Here is a 12,504-nt window from a genome sequence, read left to right as displayed (position 1 = left end):
TGATCCTCAACACTGGGGCCCCACAAGGGTCCATTCTCAACATTCTCCTGTACTCCCTGTTCACCCATGACTGCGTGGCCATGCACGCCTCCAACTCAATCATCAAGTTTGCAGATGACACTACAGTGGTAGGTTTCATTACCAACAACAACGAGACGGCCTACAGGGAGGAGGTGAGGGCCCTCGGAGTGTGGTGTCAGGAAAATAACCTCACACTCAACATCAACAAAACAAAGGAGATGATCGTGGACTTCAGGAAACAGCAGAGGGAGCCCCCCTATCCACATCGATGGGACAGTATTGGAGAAGGTGGAAAGTCTTAAGTTCCTCAGCGTACACATCATGGACAAACTGGAATGGTCCACCCACACAGACAGCGTGGTGAAGAAAGCGCAACAGCGCCTCTTCAACCTCAAGAGTATGAAGAAATTTGGTTTGTCACCAAAAACACACAAACTTTTACAGATGTACAATCGAGAGCATCCTGTCAGGCTATATCACTGCCTGGTACGGCAACTGCTCCACTAACAATTGTAAGTCTCTCCAGAGGATAGTGAGGTGTGCACAACGCATCACTGGGGGCAAACTACCTGCCCTTCAGGACACCTACACCACCCGATGTCACAGGAAGGCCAAAAAGATCATCAAGGACAACAACCACCCAAGCCACTGCCTGTTCACCCCGCTATCATCCAGAAGGCAGTACAGGTGCATCAAAGTTGGGACAGAGAGACTGAAAAACAGATTCTATCTCAAGGCCATCAGACTGTTAAACAGGCATCACTAACATTGAGTAGCTGCTGCCAACATACTGACTCAAATCTCTAGCCACTTTAATAATTAAACATTGGATGTAATAAATGTATCACTAGTCACTTTAAACAATGCCACTTTATATAATATTTACATATCCTACATTACTCATGTCATATGTATATACCGTACTCTATACCATCTACTGCATCTTGCCTATGCCGTTCGGCCATCGCTCATCCATATATTTATATGTACATATTCTTATTCATTCCTTTGTCTTTGTGAAATTGTTAGATTACTTAGATTAATTGTTAAATTACTTAGATTACTTGTAAATGCACAAGCATTTCGCTACACTCGCATTAACATCTGCTAACCATGTGTATGTGACCAATAACATTTGATTTGATTTGACATGCAGTTTTAGAAGAAAAACAAAAGTTTTGTAAGCATTACATGGCAAAGTAGCCAGAAGGTTGTGGATTTGCAGACCACCAAGCGGTCTAGGGTAGGAGTGAAAAGATATCCATTATAATAAAAATACTGCATGCATCTATAATCGTATTTGCAGTCAGAGATAAAATAGCCTTTTATAAAAGCATTTCATACAATTCTACATGACTGGAGACAAGCAGAATATTTTTTAATACCAAAACAGAGCATGACAACGAATGAGCGCATTCTGCAGGACCGGAAACCTTTTTGATTTCTATACAGGCTACTGTTAGATGAGAAAGAAAAAAAACCCGCAGACTGCTCTTGATATCATCACTGTTTCAGTATGATATATTGGATAAAGTAATAAAGACAGACACCAATGTCTAGTTCAATAGCCTTGTTCATGCATTGTACAAATCCCTACACGCGGAGTCCGGGGAACAGTCCGGCTAGTCGATTACCTATCAACTAGACTCCGTAACATCATCCTTTTCAATAGAAAGTGCAAACATAACAGCATAACATTAAATTCTTAACAATCAAGTCATAACAATTAAAAACGCATGACATTTTCTTTTTACTTCAGTTGTCATCTTCCTTTCTTTTTAAATGTATTTTTTATTTTTTATTTTTTTTAAATAAACAGGAGGACAAGTTAACACAGTCTCTTGCTTACAGAGTAAGCCTGTCCGGTGGCTTGCACAGCCGACCCACCCGTGAGTAAGTATGGGCTCTGACAGGGGTAGGATTAGGGCCACGAGCTGGAGAGCTTGGTGGGGTAGAAGCCTCACCTTCAGTTGGCTCATGTCTCAATTCTGCACCTCTTACCCTTAGGCCTGGACTGTGATCCAGCTCATCTAGGTGAGTGTATGGCGTGTTCTGGTTTGTCTGCTCTGCTACGCGCAGATCCACCCGATTGCGACGATAGAGGGAGCCACCAACATCCACCAGGTAAGAGCGTGGTGCAACTCTCTGTAGGCACGTGCCCAGCCTCCAAAGTCCTGTGTGGTCTCCCGGCAGCGGTTTCATCCTTATCGTTTCACCCACCTCCAGCTCTGGTAGGTCTCGAGCAGTCCGGTCGTAGAAGCACTTAGCGAGCTGCTTTCTGTGACGCAGTTTGTCCGTGACGCCAACCATGACGCAGGGCTCAAGTAGCTTGTTAGCTACGGGGATGGCAGTCTTCAGACGTCTGGACAGAAGGCGTTGTGCTGGGCTGCTGTCCATGTTTTCGGTGGGTGTGTTCCTCCACTGTAAGATCGCTTTCCATGGGTCGTTGCTGTCGCGCGCGGCCCTGCTTAACAGGTTTTTTGCAATCTTGACAGCTGACTCTGCCTTGCCATTTGCTTTTGGGTGTCTTGGAGAGGAGGTCACGTGGTCAAACTCCCATTCTGAGGCGAAACGCTTGAACTGTGCAGTGAATTGTGGGCCATTGTCCGTGATTACCTTGTCAGGCTGACCTTGCCTGGCAAACTGCGCCTTGCAGCGCTTTATGACCGTTTCTGCAGACAAGTCAGGGAGCAGTTCAATTTCCCAAAAGTCAGAGTAGTGATCAACAATGAGAAGATAGTCCTTTTGTCTATGGCTGAATAAGTCCATGCTGACGATTTGCCAGGCCCTTGTGGGTAGTTCGTGTGACATCATGGTTTCCTTTTGCTGTTCATGAGCGTACTCGTTGCACGTGGTACAGTTGCTGACAAAGTCTTTAATTTCTGCTTGCATGTTTGGCCAGTATAATGTTTCACGAGCCTGGCGGTAGCATGCGTCACCTCCAACGTGACTGGAGTGTATGCGGGTTAGCATCTCTGGACGTAGTGATTTGGGAATAATGACCTTCTGACCTCTGAACAAGACGCCATTTTGCACGCTGATCTCATCTCGAAAGGTCCAGTATTCTCTCACTGTGAAAGGTGTCTCCTCTTTCAGGTATGGCCAACCTGCGAGAGCCATGGACTTCAGTGATTGTAGGTGTTCGTCCTTGTCAGTGTGTTGCCTGATCTGGGCTAGGCGGTGATCTGTGACGTTTAAGTAGTCTGCCTGATTGATCTGTTGAACATCTTGTTGTTCCTGCTGTAGCGAACAGATGGCCTGCCTCTGATAGGCAGTGCCTCTGCCTGTACATTGTGCCGTTGCCCTGCTCAGTGTGTCGCTGATGTACATCTCTGGTCCTGGCTTGTAAATGACCTTCAGGCTGTAGTTTTGCAGAGTCAGGAGCATGCTTTGAAGCCTCTTGGGCGCGTTGAGGAGAGGTTTACTGAATATGGCAATGAGTGGTTTGTGGTCAGTTTCAGCGGTGACCAGCTCTCGACCATATAAGTAGTGATGGAATCGCTGGCAGGAGAAGACGATGCTGAGGCACTCTTTCTCAATTTGTGCATAGTTCTGTTCGGTGGGGGTGAGCGCTCTCGAGGCAAACGCAACGGGTTGGCCTTCCTGCATAAGGCAGCATCCAAGTCCCCTTTGGCTGGAGTCACTCTGGATTGTGACAGGCTTCGTGACGTCGTAGTAGCGCAACACTGGCATGGATGAAGCCAGAGATTTCATCTCCTGCACCGCGGCCTCGTGCTTGGGTAGCCAGTGCCATGGTGTGTCTTTGTCCAGCAACCGGCGCAGAGGCTCACAGACTGCTGATAGGTGTGGCATGAACTTTGCAAGATAGTTTGCAAAACCGATGAGACGCTGTACGCCTTTTGCATCAGATGGGTTTGGCATGTCGAGGATCGCTCGGACCTTGTCTGGGTCCGGCTTCAGGCCTTTTGCTGAAAGAATGTGGCCATGGAAGTGAACGTCTTTCACCTTGAACTGTAGCTTCTTCAGGCCAAGACGAAGCTTAACTGATCGACAGCGCTCCATCAGTGCCAGGAGCTTCACATCGTGGTCGCGTTCTGCTTCATCGTCTGTGTCACCACAGCCTACGATCAGGACATCATCGGCGATGGGTTCAATGCCCTTGAGCCCAGCCAGTAACTCGTGCTGCTTGCGTTGGTATATCTCAGGTGCCACTGAGACACCAAACGGGAGCTTGAGCCAGCGTTTCCGACCCCAGGGGGTCCAGAAGGTAGTCATGAAGCTGCTTTCTTCGTCCAGCTTGCATTGAAGGAATGCATCTCGGGCATCCACCAAGGTGAAAATCCTGGCCTTGGGAAGCTTGTAGAGGACATCCTCTAGTGTCGGCATGATGTTGTGGGATCGTTTCAGTGCTTGGTTCAGATGCTTTGGGTCGATGCAGACCCTCAGCTTCTCTGGTTTTTTCACTATGACCATATTGCTGATCCAGTCAGTTGGTTCGGTCACAGATGTCATGTGGCCATCGGCCTCATACTTGTCCAGCTGGGCCTTCACAGCCACTTTCATTGCAATGGGCACATTGCGAGGAGCACACTGGACTGGAGTGATGCTCTCATCCACTTCAAAGTGTACCTCCCCAGGCACTGATTCAACGGGCATGTTGAATACATCGTCATATCTGCTGAGTAGTTGTTCTTTGGACAGGGGTCCATGCTGGACATGATCCACAACGTGCAGGCCATTTGGTACAGTGAACTGCATCAGTCCCAGGCGTTCGCATGTAGAGCCTGAGAGGAGAGGATGTTGACTGGTTTTCACAATCTCAAACTCCAGCTTGTGTTTGCGTCCCCGAAGAAGACATTCGGTCTCAAAGGTGCCCATAGAGCTCATTAGCTCTCCTGAGTACAGCTTTAGTCTAGTGTCGCTGGGCAATAGATGTGTGTCAGGTGCCAGATTGATTTAGTCTTTGTAGCTCATTACATTGCATGTAGCACCGGAATCCAGTTGACATTGTTGTTGCTTGTTGTGTAATCGTAGTGTCACAAACCATTTCTTCCCTCTTGAGTGTACAGCCCCAATGGATTCATGCATGTAAATGTCACTTTCACTGTTCAGCTCTGAACATGGAGTGATGTCATCAACACAGTGAATCTTGCCCTCACTCACCCTTCTTTTGCTTTTGAGACACACTTTTGCAAAGTGATTATTAGTTCCACAAGCTCTGCATGGTTTTCCATAGGCAGGGCAGTGCTCTTTGCCACGTGTGTGCGTATTCCCACAGTATTTACATGCTACTGGGCTCTCTGTGTTCACCGTTCGTGGTGAATTACTCTGCCTCGATTGGTTTTGCCTGAATGTCTGCCTAGCAACAGCGTGAACAGTATCAACGTTGGAGCGTGGCGTTTCGATTTCCATTGCTCTCATTCTCATGTCAGTGACTTCGGCAGTGCGGCACATTTCGATGGCAGTTACTAATGTTAAGTCCCTCTCTCTCAGTAGACGCCGGCGTGTATCCTCATTTGCAATTCCCAGTACTATTTTGTCACGAATCAATTCATCTTTCAATCCCCCGTATTCACAAGTGGCGGATTTTTCTCTCAAACGGGTTACAAAGTTGTGTACTGACTCACCCTCTTCCTGTTTGCAGCTTCCGAAAACGTAAATTACGTTTCTGGCGGGTTTGAAGTAATTCTCCAATGCATCCAATATAGCCTTTGCATCACACTGTTGTCGCGCTGTGAGGGTGAGATTGTGCCGGTAGATATGCCTGCATTCGCTGCCCATTAAACTCCTCAGAGTTGCCGCTTGTACCTCGTTGGGTTTCTCATGTAGACCGGTCGCCAGCGCATAGTCCTCGAATTCATCCCTAAAATTGTCCCAATTAGTATTCCAGTCCCCTGTGAGAACCATGGGATTTGGTGGCGGAATGTTCACTGCCATAGCGATGGAATAGGAGATTTCTTTGCCTTCAGTCATCGAGGTAGGTAGTGATGCTAGCTAGCCAGCTAACAACTAGTTGATCAGTGTTGTGAGTAGGAATCGGCGTGTGTTCGCATATGGAACGTAACCGCGCCTATACTGTACTTAGCTACAAAAATAACAAACGTGTGGCTTTCGAGCCACTTCTGATACCATGTTTCAGTATGATATATTGGATAAAGTAATAAAGACAGACACCAATGTCTAGTTCAATAGCCTTGTTCATGCATTGTACAAATCCCTACACGCGGAGTCCGGGGAACAGTCCGGCTAGTCGATTACCTATCAACTAGACTCCGTAACAATCACTGCTCTTCATTAAGCTTTACGTATCGCCCTCACTGCCTTCGTCAGTGTTTTTGTGTTTTAAAAAAAATTAGCAGCCTTATGTAGACCTAGCCCCACCCGCATCCGTTCCACGCATCGAATGGGGTTGGTGTCGAGGGAAAACAAATAAGTGCATTTCATAAATATTCGAATAAAGTGTGTACATAAAACGTATTAAACACGTCTGTAAAACCACAATGAGGACATCGACCTACCAAGCAAGATTTCATAAATCATTGGGTACAGCGCAAGAAAAACGTCAGAGTAATCTGAAATAGGGGCATAATTCATGTTCAAATTCACAACATAACATACATAGGCATTTCATCATTAAGACCTTTAGGAAATAATGTCTGGAGGGTGAAAATCCCAAAACATTCTCTTTTGCTCAGAGTGTTATTTATATCACCTCCCCTGTATGATATCTCAACTTTCTCTATGCCACAAAATCTAAAAGGTATAAATGTCATGTTTTAGGTCATTAAAATGTACTCCGACTCGATAATCCCTGTCGTTTCTCCTAAATGAACTTTGAAGTTCACAGATTCTCTGTTTGATAGAACGAGAGGTTTTACCTACATAGCACAGCCCACATGGACATTTTATAAGTTAGATAACATGGGTGATGGAGCACGTAATAATGTCATTTATTTGGAACCGTTTTCCTGTGTGTGGGTGGCAGAAATATTCACACTTCATCATATTGTTGCACTGTGCACAACCTCTGCATTTCTAGCTACCATTCGGAAGAGGGCGTAAAAGAGCCTGGCTGATTTTCTTTTGTGGCTGGCAGTTGGCATGGACCAATTTATCCGTAAATTGCAACCTCTCCTATTTACAATAAAACATGCCAGTGTTTCTTGACAGCATCTCCCACTTTTCGCGAGTTCGAAGTATATGTGGCTGTGAACATTACAGTGTGTTCTTTAGCTCTAGTGGGTCTTTTTTGAAGCAGTTCATCTCGTGTTTTCCCCAATGCCAAATTAAGAGCTTCATCCACACATTGTGGAGAGTAGCCTTGTAGAAACCTATTGCACATTTCTGCAGCTTTTTCTAGATAGTCCTCTGTGGAGTGGCATATACGGCGCAGTCTGAAAAACTGGCTTCTTGGAAGTTCTCTTTTTAATGGCTCAGGGTGGAAGCTGTCCCCCTGTAATAGAGTATTTCTGTCCGTTTCTTTTCTATATAGAGTTGTAAACAGGGTTCCATTTGATTTCTGAATCCACATATCGAGGTAATGAACACGTTTAGTGTTACACTCAATAGTGAGTTTGAGATTGGGGTCAATGTCACTAAGTAATGCCATACAGTCTGACAGCTCTTTTCCCGTTCCTCCCCTTATGCAAAAAATGTTGTCAATATATCAATACCACTTCAGGACTTTATTCAAAAATGTATTTTAGCTTTCATTATTAACAAAACGTTCTTCAAAAAGACCCACATAAAGGTTAGCATAGCTCGGAGCGAATGTGGAGCCCATCGATGTACCATTTGTTTGGAGGTAATATTCATCATCAAACCTGAAATAGTTATACTTCAAAACATATACAGGCTACTGTTAAAATAGAGGATAGTCTAAGTTTGGAACAGTGCTAATGTTGTCTATCAACTGTAAAAATTGAGCGCAAATGAACCAATTGCAACTGAAGTATCTGACCATAAATTAATTCGAGAAAAAGCCATTCATTGTTTAACCCTTTCCCACCTACCATCACACAGGTGTGATCGTTCTACAGTGGTCCCTGAAGTGCACGATCACACCCATGTGATTAGAACGCTTATTTAGAACGGTTATTTAGAAGGGCCAGTTTTGAGTGATGCAATAATCAGCATTTGAGCTGGCCACACTTTTTTCAGAAACTATTTACACAAACACAGTCCTTACAAAGTTATGTCCAGAATGTGAGCAGTTTATTTTTGGATGCAATGTTCAGATATTCACAGAAGTATCTATAGCATAACACAGTCATCCAATCCGGAAAAATGTTTGTCCTAGCACTAACTGAGGAAAGATTGAAGCAACACAAGCGGTCATATTTTCTAACTCTCGGCTGACATAAACTACAATATGAATTTGCTAATAGCAATTACTATTTATAATTAATCACATCACGGGTGAGCCCACCATTGATCGAAATAATTGAGTAAAACACTTTCTAGAAATTGAAAGTAATCCGACGATGATTAGTTTCAGCACACAGCCATGCTTTTTTTCCTCACAGAAACCAAAGATAATAAGAGAAGACAAGATGAGTTTGTTCTGTTTATAGTATGCATGTTGAAGGGGTGTGTCGTCGACCATCGTTCACATCCCACCATTCACTTCCTGAAGTTCTCAAAAAATGAGTGAACCCTTACTCACCTCATTTGTTATAGCATCTTTGGTCCGACAGACAATTACGTGAAACCCAGAATGCATTGTATATTAACAAACATGGCTCCAAGCATAGCTGGAATTAGCTAAGCTCATCATAATCAGTACAACCTTCAAAAAAGTATTTTACACACATACTATGTGCCCATTGCAATCTATGCAAGAATCGGAATGCATGATTTATCACCAGTACTTGAAAAACATGTGAATAAAACAGTAAATATACCAGTAATTACCACACAAAACATTTTCTGATAGTGTCCTCTCCACTGTCCATACAGCAACCATGTCGGCCACAGGGAAGGTAGACCACCTGAGGGGAGAGAGAAAAATCAAACCAAGCTTGACAATAACCTCAAAATGGGGGCAGTGGATAAGGCGGACATGATAAACAGCTTTGTAGAATGCACTCAGAAAATGATCAAGTGGTATAAGAAGATATTTGTACATTTTTCCAGAGTAGCTTCAAAACACAACAAGCCAATACTTCTCTGATGCAATTAGCATTGTTTTACAGAGCTAATAGAAGAATGTAGCTAGCTACATAAGCACGATTGAATATAACACCATAAGGTTATGAAATGAGTAACGTTACCTCGCTTGTCAGCGGTTTGTGGTTGCTAATTTCTGTATTACCAAATGAGGAGAGACAAACTTAACACACACCAGTCAGTTATACTTAAACTACATCTTTAATTATAAGAGCTTTGCATTAGCACTTGACTTTCAATGATTCACCATTTCTAATGAACCGTTGAGAGTGTCAACACAATGGCTACTGAGATCTTTATAGCAAGATCCACCCCCTTTTGACATGACAAACCACAGATAGTTAGGAACGGTTCACAAAGAAAGACTGTTACTTGAGAGAGGAGTATCCACAGCCAAATAGCATTCGCTATAAATTATCGTTCAGTTTGGTCCTCTTGACGAGGTTTCTAATCTCGTCCCTGGTACTTCATAGTACAAAAACAACAACTCATCCAATGGCATATATCAATTGTCAACTCTAAATACTCCCATCTCAAGCAAACCCCCTCATGACCCCACTCCTGGACAAGCTCACTGGGGCTAGTGAGCCTCTAGGTCATATACTATCCCAGGATAAGTGCAAGATCTAAGAGAGGACATACAATGGTCCCAGACACTGCCATAAACCTCCCACAACATAGAAACATAGCTGGCTTCCTTCTTGGCTACCTGGCTTGCTCCTGACTGATTGAGAGGTAGTATGTTGTTTAATAGCTTGTTGAAATGTCTAACGTCAATTGATAGTGACAGAATCACACATTAGGCTACTTCCCAAGCAAAGTAAATGTTTTGTCTCCTATAGAAGTTTGTAGTCTATGAAGATCATAGAGACAAACAAAAGATGTCCCATTTGCATTAGTCTGGTCTTTCCTCTGTGTTTTACAGCTTGTTTCTAGCATAAAGCATTGTGGGCTAAAGCATGTAAAAAGAATGGCTTTATATAATCAGGTCCATACAGTGCCATACCCCTTGACTTTTCCAAATTTTGTTACGTTACAGCCTTATCCTGTCTGGGCTAGGGGGCAGTATTTTCACGGCGGATGAAAAACGTACCCAATTTAAACAGGTTACTACTCTGGCCCAGAAACTAGAATATGCATATTATTAGTAGATTTGGATAGAAAACACTCTGAAGTTTCAAAAACTGTTTGAATGGTGTCTGTGAGTATAACAGAACTCATATGGCAGGCAAAAACCTGAGAAAATTCCAAGGAGGAAGTGAAAAGTCTGGGAATTGTAGTTCTTTTGATTCTCTATCGAAGCTCCAGTGTCTGTGGGGTGACGTTGCACTTCCTAAGGCTTCCATTGGCTGTCTAAAGCCTTCAGAAAGTGGTTTGAGCATTTTCCTGTCACTGGGCAGAGTATAGGAGCTCAGTTACTGAGTGGTCTGCCTGGCAACAAAGGGATTGGATATGCTCGGTCCTGCGAGCGCGCCCCTCCTTCTTTTTCTTCTTGAATGAATATGCTATTGTCCGGTTGGAATATTATCGCAATTTTACGTTAAAAATACCATAAAGATTGATTTTAAACAGCGTTTGACATGCTTCTAAGTACGGTAATGGAACATTTTGACTTTGTCTCTCGTTCCCGCGCTCGCGCGTTATGCCTTTGGATAAGTGATCTGTACGCACGAACAAAACAGAGGTTTTTGGACATAAATATGGATTATTTGGAACAAAAACATTTCTTGTGGAAGTAGCAGTCCTGGGAGTGCATTCTGACAAAGATCAGCAAAGGTAATACAATATTTCTAATACTAATTCTGAGTTTAGGTTGCCCCGAATTTGGCGGGTATCTGAATAGCTTGCCGTGATGGCTGAGCTATGTACTCAGAATATTGAAAAATGTGCTTTCTCCGTAAATCTATTTTAAAATCTGACACAGCGGTTGCATAAAGGAGTAGTCTATCTATAATTCTTAAAACAATTGTTATGTATTTTGTCAACGTTTATGATGAGTATTTTTGTAAATTGATGTGCACATTCACCGGCCGTTTTGGTGGGAATACATTTTCTGAATATCACGTCCCAATGTAAAATGCTGTTTTTGGATATAAATATGAACTTTATCGAACAAAACATACATGTATTGTGTAACATAATGTCCTAGGAGTGTCATCTGATGAAGATCGTCAAAGGTTAGTGCTTCATTTCGCTGTGTTTTGGATTTTATTGACACATGTCCTTGCTTGGAAAATGGCTGTGTGATTATTTTTGTCTATGTACTCTCCTAACATAATCTAATGTTTTGCTTTCGCTGTAAAGCCTTTTTGAAATCGGACAATGTGGTTAGATTAACGAGAAGTGTATCTTTAAAATGGTGTAAAATAGTCATATGTTTGAGAAGGTTGAATTATGACATTTTGTTGTTTTTGAATTTTCCGCCCTGATATTTCACTGGCTGTGTCCCGCAGGTGGGACGCTACCGTCCCACCTAGCCCATAGAAGTTATACTAAAATTGATTTTTTTAAATCCTGATCAATCTACACAGTATCCCATACTGACAAAGTAAAAACAGGTTTTTGTTTGACATTTATAAAAAGAAAAAACGGAAATACCTTATTTACATAAGTATTCACACCCTTTGCTATGAGACTCAAAATTGAGCTCAGGTGCATCTAGTTTCCATTGATCATCCTTGAAATGTTTCTACAACTTGGAGTCCAAATGGGGTATTTTCAATTGATTGGACATGATTTGGAAAGGCACCACCTGTCTGTTTAAGCCCCCTCAGTTGACAGTGCATGTCAGAGCCAAAACCAAGCCATGAGGTCAAAGGAAGCTCAGAGACAGGATTATGCCAAGACACAGATCTTGAGAAGGGTACCAAAAAATGGCTGCAGAATTGAAGGTCCCCAAGAACACAGTGGCCTCCATCATTCTTAAATGGAAGATGTTTTGAACCACCAAGATTCTTCCTAGACCTGGCCGCCCTGCCAAACTGAGCAATCGGGGGTAAAGAGCCTTGGTCAGGGAGGAGACCAAGAACCTGATGGTCACTCTGAAAGAGCTCCAGAGTTCCTCTGTGGAGATGGGAGAATCTTTCAGAAGGACAACCATCTCTGCAGCACTCCACCAATCAGGCCTTTATGTTTGAGTGGCCAGGCGGAAGCCACTCCTCAGTAAAAAGGCACATGACAGCCCGCTTGGAGTTTGCCAAAGGGCACCTAAAGACTCTCATACCATGAGAAACAGGATTCCTTGGTCTACTGAAACCAAGATGGGACTCTTTGGCCTGAATGCCAAGTGTCACGTCTGAAGGAAACCTGGCACCATCCCTACGGTGAAGCATGGTGGTGGCAGCATCATGTTGA

The sequence above is a fragment of the Salmo trutta genome, chromosome 27 (genome assembly GCF_901001165.1).
Source record: "Salmo trutta chromosome 27, fSalTru1.1, whole genome shotgun sequence".
Taxonomy (NCBI): Eukaryota; Metazoa; Chordata; class Actinopteri; order Salmoniformes; family Salmonidae; genus Salmo; species Salmo trutta.
This window is presented reverse-complemented; position numbering follows the sequence as displayed.